This window comes from Urocampus carinirostris, chromosome 5, assembly GCF_059441175.1.
Source record: "Urocampus carinirostris isolate Australia breed hairy pipefish chromosome 5, RoL_Ucar_1.0, whole genome shotgun sequence".
Taxonomy (NCBI): domain Eukaryota; kingdom Metazoa; phylum Chordata; class Actinopteri; order Syngnathiformes; family Syngnathidae; genus Urocampus; species Urocampus carinirostris.
The window spans coordinates 373,845-386,339 of NC_142353.1; the positions used below are offsets into that span (position 1 = coordinate 373,845).

Genomic DNA, 12,495 nt, shown 5'->3' on the forward strand with positions numbered 1-12,495 from the left:
ATCGCTATTGGCTGAAGTTATTCGGAGCCTCGGATTGGCTAGAGGGCCAAAACAAACCCTGCAATTGGCCGAAAAAGATGACTGAATAGCAAGCTTGCTAAACTACGCCATACTGTAAAGAAACATGTTTCATTAGTCTGTATTTGTAAACATTTTACTCTCCTGGATTTACTACACTCACGGTTGTAAGAAGACCATGATTGCGTATCATTATTAAACATGAGAACTTAGGTGAGCTACGCGGCTTTATATTTTCCCGGTATCATGTTTTAGAACGATCTTGATGTTGCTGTGATGAGTTGAGTGAATTAAACTAAATTCCAAGTGTTTATTGTCATATGCACAGTAAAGTTGCGAGCGAAAAAGAAAATAGAAACTAGGGAATGGTAGGCATTTCTTGAATCCCAAGACTTTAACCTTCCGAATGATATTTGAAATGATGCATTTGAGTGACATCGTACGGACACCGCATCCGCACGTGTCTACGACACGTATTTGCTTCTTTGCAAGCTTTGGGAATGTTAAGGGGGTAATCAGTTTGACTGAATCATCTGACTGTTTTGTCGACGTTCCCATTGTAGCGCCTTATAAACCGGTGCGCCTTATCTATGGAAGATATAGGACCAAAAACTATTTTTTGGGGGTGCGCCCTATAACCCGGTGCGCCCTATAGTGCGGAAAATACGGTACATCTCTCAGAATTCAGTCTAATGAAAATAACTTGTTTTTATATTCCTAAATATGAAAACAATCTTTCTCACACACACACACACACACATAAAGTAATGTTTCAATAATGAGTGTAATTACATCTTTTGTGCTTTTATCAATCTTATATTCTTTTATTATGAAGTCGTGCTGATGTGTGTCCTGTTTTCACTGACGTATAATAAACCGCGCCCACCGTTTGGGCTTCCCTTTTTTTTTTAACCAACTTGGAGCCTCGTGAGTACTTTGCAGCTGCTATCACGATGTAGTTTTTAACCATATATGTATTTTATCTGTAAATAAAGCCACCAAAGAGTCTTAATAATGACTACCTTTGACAATTGGTGCCGAGACTTCCGGGTGTACAACGTTTTTTTGCCGATGCAGAAGGATTCGGATGAAAAAATTGGTAGCACATGGGAGCACATGGTTAGCGACCGAGGTTAGCATCCTAATGCTTTGGAGTCAACTAAAGGCGGGCTACATTCGGACCAGACTGTTGTACTTGCTCAGGTAAAATACATTTACTAAAATATACATTTGGAATCATTTTAAGATGAAGCCATTTTTCCAATAAGATAAATTAAGTTTTTCCACAGAGGGCAGGAAATAGTGTCGACAATAGCATCCAAGAAAATAAGTATCTTAATACTAAGGCGAAATTAGTTTTGGAAAAACTCAACTAAATTAGTTTGTGACGAATCCAGATAGACTTTGTGAGAACAGAGCATCTAAGAAGATACAATTTATTTTAACACTCAAACCAAATTAGTTTGTGACGGTTCGGGTGCAAAAAAGGGCATCCAAGACAATACGAATATTGTAATTACTCAAACTAATAAGTTTGCGACGGTTTCGGATGAACTGAAAACCCGCGCGGGAAGGAGGAGGGAGAGATTCCCCCTCAAACAATGGGTCGTAAAAAAACGACCCCCTCTGTAAAGGAAAACTTAACAAAAGTTAATTAAATAAACTGCATGGCTTCAGATAGTGTACACTAACTAAATTAGATTAAATTAAGCAAATTTTTGTGGGCGCTCTGTCTGTCTCATTGTCCATTCAATGTTGTGAAATGTCTGTTTGCATCTGTCCTATATTCTCTTTCTTCTTGTCATATATGTTTGTCTTGCGCTGGCTTTAAATCGGCCCACGTAACTTGAACGTAACTGAAAAGAAAAAAAATAGGAAAAATCGAAGCAAAATCGTCGCAAACGGGAGAGTCCTCCTTAACTTAAAAAAAGAAAAAAAAAGGAAAAAGTCGCAGGTGAAAGTGCTCTTTGAATCGAGAAAAACGTTTTTTTTTTAAAGAGCAAGACCGTTTAAAATATATTGTTTTGGGTGGAACCGATAGCACATCTCGTAAGGAATCGAAAACGTTCACTTTTTGGAAAATTGGCGTTAAACACGAACGGTGCGCAACATAATGGCCGCGGGCCTATGGAGTTCCCAAAAATATTTTTTTTCCGGTCCAAAATTTTTTTTGTTTTTCAATTGGAAAACGATAAATTCAGGAGTGAAAAGTTTAGAAAAATTATGTTTGAGTTATTTTAGATGCGTTAAATTAAGTTGAGGCCAGAATAACACCAAGAAAAGATAAAATAATAACAAAAAAGATAAAATATTCCGGTTTACAGTTCAAAATTGGAAAATTAAGGACTGTAAAGACGAAGAAAAATCCAATCAAGCGAATTAGAATGGATTAATTTGAGATAAAAGAATTTTTATACAAAATTATTGTAAAAGAGCAAATAAATACTTTCTTTTCAATGAATATGGAGGAAAAATTCAATGAGTGTAGTACAAATGAGTAAAATGACTCGTTGTAGACCAATACACGTCATTTTCACATTAAGTAGGTGAAGCTAAAATAGATTTTATTGGTTTGAAGAAAAAAGAAGAAGCTAAAATTAAGTGAGATGGTCATACGTCAATTTCCCATTAAACTGTTATGTTGAGAATGAATTGTTGGCAAAGCAGGTAGGGAAGTTACAAATACAAAAAGGTGAGTTAGTAGAAGAAAGTAAATCATTAAGGAGAAGAAAAAGAAGCATACAAGGAACAAATAAAGGGAAAAGTTAATTAAATAAAAATAATTCGTTGAAAATTGGCTAAGTACGAAAAACAACATATTATATAGTGTTTTTGGAGTTCCTCGTGGTCTTGAAAAGCACTATATGAATGCAGACCATTTATAATAGAATAGAATATACCTTTACTGACATAGTTACAAAATGGGTTAACATATTGTGACTGACAATGAAATTTGGCATGACACTCCATCTTCAAAGTGAGGTAAAGGAACAGAGAAGATAAGGTTATAGTTATAATTAATACATCATTAACACAAAAATATTTGCATGTAAGATGTTACATACAGTTGAGGTTTGTGTAATTTGCATTTGGTGAAAAATAGTCATCGTAGTGCAAAAAATTGTCAGCATTGTGCAAAACATATAACAGTATTTTTATAGATAAGCTATAAAAATAAAAGAAAATTATTAAAAGGATGAATATCTAATTGAAGGCAAATAAACATATACAACATATTGTTTTGCTTTAGAATAAGAAGATGCATACCACACAATACATAAAAATTGTATTATAGAAAAAGATGCTGAGCACAGGGGTAAACAAATTAATCAAAATATTTTTTTCCACAATTGGGTCGGAATTAAACCTCTAGGGTTTATTCCAGCCATTCATTTGCAGTTAACCAAAAAAGAACAAGAAATGAGATGGCAAAGTATTACAATAATATAAATTCTACTACAAAAATACTATAGTAATACCATACAAACACTACACTATTTCGTTGCCACAATAAGAAATATTACAGACTACAAAAATATTACTAGGGAACTATCGTGAAAATACTACAAAGGAGGAAAGGTAAAGTTTGATTTACAGTAAAAGTGTTGCACTAACTGTGTTTTAGAAGTTTTAGAATTTTGGTTCTTGTCTCATTTGGACTCAACAACCCCCCATGGCCCACCGAGGAGGAAATGGGAGATGGAACAATGAGGAAAGGTAGCACTAATAACGATGATGAAGGTATTACATGGGATTAACAACGGTGAGTAATTTACCAATTTTGATGATATTAAAGGAGTATGTCAACACTAAGGGTGTTACAGGTGAGAACCAGAAAATGTTTTGTGTTCATATGCGGCCGGTATGAACCATAAACATGATAGGTATATCTCATCTCCTCAGCTGCACCGCTTGTCCTCAGTGGGGTAGCGGGATCGCTGGAGTCCATCCCAGCGATCATCGAACAGTGATTAGAGGACACCCTGTACTGGTTGCAGCCAATTGCAGGGCACACAAAGATAGACAATTCACTCGCTCAATCACACTTTGGGACAATTTGGACCAGCCAGTCCACCTGAAATGAATGTTTTTGAAAGGTGAAAGTAAACCGGATAGCCGGAGGAAACCAATTTAAACACGGTGAGAACATGCGGGCTTCGCACAGGAAGCCTGGTGGCTGGATTTGAACACACACACAGGAGGTTCCCAGGTCCTTAGTACTATGCCGCACACGTGCTGGCCGCCGTGCTGCACACACACACACACACACATATAAATATCTCATCTCATCTCATTAGCTACACCGCTTATCCTCAGTAGGGTCGTGGGGGTTCTGGAGCTCATCCCAGCAATCATCGGGCAGTGGGCAGGGGACACCCTGAACTGGTTGCCAGCCAATCGTAGGGCACCATATATATATATATATATATATATATATATATATATATATATATATGAAATAATTTTAAAACTGAACTATCAATAATGATAATGTGATAGATGTAAAAGAATAGATTAATAGAGATATTGTAGTGTACGGAGTTTATTTTTGCCCCTAAGGGATTTTGAATTCCGTGAACTAGCTTGCTAAAAGATTTATAGATCTAGGCAGAGATCTATGAGCCCCTAAAATTTAGTGATACAAAGATTGAAGTAGTGAATCAGTGACAAATATAGTATATATTTGCATATTCATTCAGTTTTGATCATCAAATTATTAATTTATTTTCTGAATCTAATTGTTGATGTAATGGCGAATGACCACAGGCTTGTCTTTTTCCATTTTCTACTTTCTGTACTTCCTTCTTTCCTTAACTTCTTAGTACAACATAATTCGTAATATCAATCAACAAAGCAAAAGAGCCGTTTAAAAGCAAGCTCTCTTTAATGAATTGAGCCCCAAAAGCCGTTTGTCTGATAAAAAAAAAAAAGACTGGCTTAACCTTCGCTCGACAACAACTACCACCAACAATGACGTAATGTCGAAGCGACGAGATCTCGTTAGCTAAGATCGGCGTGCAGAAAAATAAAAACTCATACCGCAAAACAATGAAAAGTTTGTAGTGCAGTAAATCTTTGTTAAAGAGTAATTAAATGATAATGACAGTTTGAAGGAAAAAAAGTTGCGTGCCCAGCATAAATGATGCGTCTAGGACACAGGTACATGGGCAAATGAAAACACTGAGTGTATAATACAAGATAAATATAAAGAATAGTTTAAAAAGAAAGAATATTTAAGTAACCAAACTAATCATTTCTCGTTGAATATACGAATAGCAAAAGGGTAATAACTTTTAAAACGTGTAGTTTTGCTCCTAATAAAGCAAGGACGAGAAAAGTAAAGAAGATGACTGGAAACCGTCCATAATTTTAGTGTCCATCTTCTCGTTCGTAAATGGACAAATTCAAAAGAGGAGTAATACGTAAAAAGGTTATTATTATTTCCTTAGTTTTTTTCTCATATTCAATAATAGATTACTCTCAATAAAATAATCAAAATTTTGAAAGAAGTTTGAAAATGAGGACAAATTAACACAGAAAAGAAAATTCGAGACTAGAAACGTAACTGAAGCTATTTCAGTCACTGAATGAAATGTTTCTTTTAAAAAAGAAAAGAAAAGAAAAAGAAAAAACAAGTATTAACAGTCGGGCCAGATCATGTTAATTTGTATAGCCTTAATCACAAGGGATCTCGAAGGGCTGCATAAAACAAAGACTATTGCATAAAACAAAGACTATAACTTAGAACAAAGACTATTGTTTAGAACAAAGACTATTGCGTAGAAACAAAGATTGTTGCGCAGAATAAAAGATTATGATAATAATATAATATAAATACGAGTCAACAAGATAATACATAAGTGACAAGTATGCATTGCTTTATATTGAATCAATAACAAAAGATTGATTATGATTACAGATAGAGGAAAATACAATTAGAAAGTTTTTGACATTGAGTTTGATTTGGCATTTTTTGAGATTTTTTGAGATTTTTTTTTGATGATTAGATAGTGTGAGGGTTTGGAATTTTGAGTTTAAGCCCAAAGGACTGGATCCTCTGGGAAGACAATTGATTCCACACTAATTTTCTTTAGAATGAGTCTTACGATTGACAAATGATTAATAAATGTGTAACAAATACTGACTTATGGTTTGGTTAAGTTAAAAGGAAACAGTGTCCATGGAAAAGCATTTTTTAGAAGACAATGACAAACAAATTGATTAATCCTGGAAAGGATCATAGGAATTAAAAATAACAGATTAATTGATTTCGAGACATGTCATGATAATTTAAAAATACAACTGCACGGGAAATAAATGGCTAGAAGTTAATTAAACTAAGATAATGTCTACTAGTACTTAATTTAGAGGAAAATTTAAGACATTGAAAAATCCGGCTAATTTACTAAGACATCCCAGTACGTAAGCATGATAAAATTGATGAGACTCTAAGTGCCACTGAATTCCACAAAATCCTTTTTTTTTTGAAAGTCAATGCACTCTCCAAAGGGCGTATCAACCTGTCAAAAAGAGGTCATGGATAAAATGTTATTTGCCGTGATGGGTAACTCAGTTGAGAAATTAACAAAGACATTATTCATCTATTGTCTGCGCCGCTTATCAACAGCAAGGCCAAGGGGGTGCTGAAGCATATCCCAGCTGCGCTCATCAACGAGATTACGGGGGTGATGGAGGACACCCCAGCTGCTTTTCAGGCAGCTAACAGGAGATTCCTGGAATCGATGTCAGTGGAACTGACAAAAAAGACAATAAAGTCATTTCGTGTTTGACATGGACACATTTTGAAAAAGTACTTTTGATGGGCCAAAAGCAACATTCAAATGATGAATACAATGTGTAATACGCAAATCAAAGACTGAAAAACAACAACATTCAAGAATACGTCTGTTTGAAGTTATATAGAGTGTTGTTAATAAAAAGTGTATATGTACGCGAGGAAGATTGATAAATTTATCTTGCAAAATTATAAATGCTATCTTATTTCACTTGTATTCATAAATAGTGAACTTAGGTTTTAACTCAGGGGGGAAGTTTTGAGATATTCATTAAAATAAGAGTTGAAACCTAGTTTTGTCCGCAATTGATTAAAAATTGTCTTCTGAATAAGCTCTCCATATAACTGTTTTTTGAAATTCAAATTATGAAATTTGGACGGATAGAAAAATATTACACAAAAGAAATGTTATAATATAACACAATTAAAATGTTTGTCAAATTGATTAACAATAATCAATTAGAATAACCATACACTATTAAGAGTATCGCCCACATTGGGAACATTTTTGGACGGTATTTTTCATTTTTGGCAAAATCATTCACTTTGAGCGTGAATTACCTGCTTTCTTTGCAAAATACTGTTATTTTGAACAAATTTACTTACTGAAAAGATTATACATAGGTTATTTTTACAAAAGGCAAAACAAAGAGTGAATCATAGCAATAAAAACGTTTTATTTGGCTAAATTTATAATTTAACAATCGACCCTGGTCATCTGCCTCGAGGGGAATGGCCAACAGCAAGATAACACATTTAACATCAAAAGAAAATGAAAATAAAAGTGCATACAGAATTTTTTGAATATGACCAATCCACAATTGGGAAACCATTAATCAAAATAAAATGTGACCAATCCACAAAAGAGAAAACACTCACTCAAATCAGGGTGAATGATTTTGACAAGAATAATGGTTAAAGTGATTCAGTGACTTGAATTAGTTCTAAATCTCAAATTTTGCTTTTTTACTAACAATTAAAAAAAATTGTTTATCTTCGAGTTGGAGTTTTGGGATATAATGCTCAAAATGGATATGGCAACTTATAGTGGGGATTTTGCTTTCACTTATAATAAATATAAACATAGCTTAAGAAAATATACGAATCTATAAATGAATTGGTTGTTTTTTTTAAGTTAAATTGAGCCACAAAAAGTGTCTTAACAGGGGGGAATTAAATATGGTTAGCATAATCTATTAAAACAAATTTTTAAGTCCCTCTAACTATCCTTTTTTCCATCTATAGCTTTCGCTAAATATCCATTTCTACGGTATTCATTTATGCTTCTCTCATCCACACAGGAGATAGTGACCCCTGCTGACCAGATGAAGTAGTTCTGTCAGCCCAGGGTGCTTCAAACTTAACTTTTCTTCACAAGGGCAGCGGTCAGGACTCTCTGGGGAGTGTGCCAGCACTCTCGCCATCAGCTGTGTCTCCTACACACGTCCGCCTCGAGGCAAGAGGTCGTTGTCATCTCAGGGAAGAAGTTAGCTCGCCAGATCCGAAAAGAGGTGAGGTCCAATGTGGACAAATGGATGGTCTCACCTCATCTACAAGCATCGCCGCCACACGAATTTCCAACATCATCACGCCCGTGCCAGGAGGTGTGGGATGCATGACGGTGGCCATGCTCATGAAAAACAGCATCAAAGCCGCCAATAATCTCCTAATCTATTCTCCCGAAAGAATAGGTTTCGGACTCCACAATGATATCTAGAAAACTGGTGGTCGTAAAAGCACCAAAATAAGACTCCAAAAACAGTGGGAAGAAATGAGTTTGGTTCAATTTCTGCTATTGTTTTGTTGAAATCAAGACTTTAAAGACTGCCTTTTTTACATTGGTATCAGCTCTCACACATCACACAATTTCATTGATAATAGCCAGATATTCCACAAGTCTCACATACTTACACATCGGACCCCACAACTATAAACATAGTTACTGGGTTAATCAAAAATAACACTGATTAATTGATTGATTCTTTGACATTTTTGTTTATTCTCTAAACAAATACTTGGTTCAAATGCTAGGTCAAAAAACCTTTGACAATTGAGATAATAGAAGAGAAGAAAAAAAGGTATTTTCACGTGAATCATATCATATAATGAACGTATTATGACAAGGTTTAGACATTAGGTCTCAATCTTGATGATGGATCAATCTTGGTAACAGGTGACAGTCTAATAATATTTTTAATTCTGTTTTCATTTCTATTGAAAGACCTCTATACATTTGATGCCAATTATATTTGCTAGGATATAAAATTCAATATTTTTCTTAATGAAAAGGGGTTTTGAAGGTTTGTTTATGCATATAATTTTTAATAAATTACCACAATGCAATCGTATTCTAACCTCTTGCCTAACTAAGGATGCTACAGTTTCGAAAAGGATTTTGGGGTTCTTTTCATTCTGTTTATTTTAACTTTCGCGGTCTCCATCAATGACCTTATAGTTAACAATTGCCTAACTAGAGATATGTCTTCATTTTTGAAAAAAATGAACCACACTAAAAATAAGGCTACTTTTTGTTCGTTTGAGTTGTCAAAATTTTTGTTCGCATGTTTTTGTCTGTTTTTTGTTTTATCCTCTGTTTTTCCAGAAAAAGACATTCCTTGGAGGAGAGGAAGTTTTTCCTTTTTGAAGGGTTTTGCCTCTCCGTGAAATTACCAATTTGATGTCACTTCCATAAAATTCTTCGAAATTCACAACAGGGGGGAATGTAAGTTGGCCGTTTTGGATGTGCATCTCTCAGAATTCAGTCTAATGAAAATAACTTGTTTTTATATTCCTATATTTAAAAACAATCTTTTTTACACACACATATAAAGTAACGTTTCAATAATGAGTGTAATTACATCTTTTGTGCTTTTATCAATCTTATATTTTATTGTGAAGTCGTGCTGATGTGTGTCCTGTTTTCACTGACGTATAATAAACCACGCCCACCGTTTGGGCTTCCCTTTTTTTTTTTAACCAACTTGGAGCCTCGTGAGTACTTTGCAGCTGCTATCACCATGTAGTTTTTAACAATATATGTATTTTATCTGTGTAAATACAGCCACCAAAGAGTCTTAATAATGACTATCTTTGACAATACCTCAAATGTTGACTAAGACATCTGTACTTAGAAGTCTTCTTAAGCAAACAAAAGACTGGATGTGATCCCACAAGCATGGACAATGTTTTCAAAAGCTGAAAGAAACTGACAAAAGAGCCTGTGTTCAAATTCTATGATCCAGAGAAGAGCACCAGGATCTCAGCAGACGCATCACAACACGGTCTGGGAGCAGTATTGTTGCATCAACACCATGAGGAATGGTCACCGGTTGCTTAGGCATTGAATAGAATAGAATAGAATATACCTTTATTGTCATTGTTACAAAATGGGTTAACATATTGTGACAACGAAATTGGGCATGACACTCCAGTTTTACACATTTACAGTGAGGTATGAGCCAAGAAGATAAAGGAACAGAGAGGATAAGGTTATAAAACAAGGGGGATAAGGCTATAGTTATAATTTATATGGTATTTACACAAGAAATGTCGGCATGTGGGATGTTACATACAGTGTTGTCGTGATACCGTTGGTATCGTAAGGGTTGTGCAATATTGCATTTGGTGCAAAGTCATCATAGTGCAAAAAAATAGTCAGCATATGCATTGGTGAAAACATAGACATCATAGTGCAGAAAAAAGGAAATGGTCAGACATTGTGCAAGGTGAGCAGTAAACGTAGTGCAGTCGACATGTGCAAGAACATAGACATGAGTACCATTATATTCGTATGAGGTAGTGTTGGCACAAGTTTTCAGTTTTTTTTTTGTGCGGTGTCTGTTTTGAGCAGTGAACAAACATAGTGCAGACAGCATGTACGTGAGTACCATTTTACATTCGTGTGAGGTAGTTTTTTGCAACAGTTTTCAGTTTTTTTGTGCGGTGTCTGTTTAGGGTGGTAATGGCTGTGAGGAAGAAACTGTCTCTGAGTCTGTTTGTTTTTGCTTTGTGTGACCTGTAGCGCTTGCCGGAAGGCAGCAGGTCGAAGAGGTGGTGGCCGGGGTGAGAAAAGTCCTTGATGATGTTTTCTGCTCTGCTGAGGTGGCGAGAGCAGGCAATGTCCTCCAGACTGGGCAGAGAGCAGCCGACGATTCTCTGGGCTGTTTTGATGATCCTCTGGAGCTTTTTCCTGTCTGCTGCTGTGCACCCAGCATACCACACCGTGATGCAGTATGTTAGGATGCTCTCCACTGTGGCTTTGTAGAAGGACACCTGCAGCTGCTGTTTTAGGTTATTTTTCCTGAGCAATCTCAGGAAGTGCAGTCGCTGCTGGGCCTTCCCTACCACCGCTCTGGTGTTTGCAGACCAGGAGAGGTCGTCGGAGATGTGCACACCCAGAAATTTGAAAGAGTGGACTCTCTCTACACAGTCTCCTTTTATGGTGAGTGGTGCTGGATTCCTGCCATTCCTTCTGAAATCCAGAATCAGTTCTTTTGTTTTTGTGGTGTTCAATATGAGGTGGTTTTCCGAACACCACGTTGAAAGTGACTCCACCTCATCCCTGTATGCCGCCTCGTCCCCTTCAGAGAAGAGGCCGATCAAGGTGGTATCGTCAGCGAACTTAATTATAGTGTTTGTGGGGTGGGTCGGTGAGCAGTCGGAGCTGTAGAGGGTGAAAAGCAGGGGGCTCAGTGCACAACCTTGGGGGGAGCCACTGTTCAGTGTTAGGGTGGGAGAGACGTGGGTACCGAGTTTCACCGACTGTGGGCGGTTGGAGAGGAAGTCCATTATCCAGTGGCAGATGGAGGGAGAGAGTCCTAGGTGTGCAAGTTTCTCCACCAGGATCTCCGGGATAATGGTGTTGAAGGCTGAGCTGAAGTCCAGAAAGAGCATTCTGACGTAGCTCCCCCGGTGGTCCAGATGTTTCAGCACGGTGTGAAGTGCTGTGTTTATGGCGTCGTCAGTGGAGCGGTTTGCCCTGTAGGCAAACTGGTGGGGGTCCAGTGTGAGTGGCAGGGAGTTTTTGATGTGCCGGGACACTAACCTCTCGAAGCACTTCATGACCACAGGCGTAAGAGCTACAGGCCTGTAGTCGTTGAGGCTTTCCACTGCTGACTTTTTGGGGATGGGAATGATGGTGGAGGTTTTGAGGCAAGGTGGGACGGTTGCCTGTGACAGGGACCGGTTGAAGATGGTGGTGAAGACCCCAGCCAGCGGATCGGAACAGTCCCTGAGTACCCTCCCTGGTACTCCATCCGGGCCAGTTGCCTTCCTGGGGTTTATGGTATTCAGCGCACGCCTAACTTCGTGCTCCTGAAATGTGAGGGAGTTGCTGCTGGTTGTTGGTGGGTGTGATGTGGCTGTTTGTGGCCTTCCAGCTTCAAAGCGAGCGAAGAACTGATTAAGGTCCTCAGCTAGTGAAGCCTCAGCCTCAACAGTTGCCATGTTGTGGCCTCTGAAGTTGGTGATGTGTTGAAGGCCCTGCCACATCCTCCTCGGGTCATTTCCAGCGAAGAGGTGCTCGATCCTCCTTGTGTAGGCTGCTTTTGCTTTCTTGATGCCTCTCTTCAGGTCAGCCCTGGCCACCCCGTGAAGAGCCTTGTCTCCAGACCTGAAGGAGGTGTTGCGGTGTTTGAGGAGGGTGCGCACCTCGCTGGACCTCCAGGGTTTTTGATTTGGGT

The 12,495-nt window shown here is 37.5% G+C and overlaps 1 long non-coding RNA gene across 1 annotated transcript; it reads left to right on the forward strand.

Moving 5' to 3' along the window:
- Window positions 1–925: 925 nt before the first annotated feature.
- Window positions 926–9,794, forward strand: LOC148364924 (uncharacterized). The gene is made up of 2 exons (XR_015850442.1): window positions 926–1,221; window positions 3,644–9,794. It is a non-coding gene; the product is annotated as an uncharacterized LOC148364924 (long non-coding RNA).
- The last annotated feature ends 2,701 nt before the right edge of the window (window positions 9,795–12,495 follow it).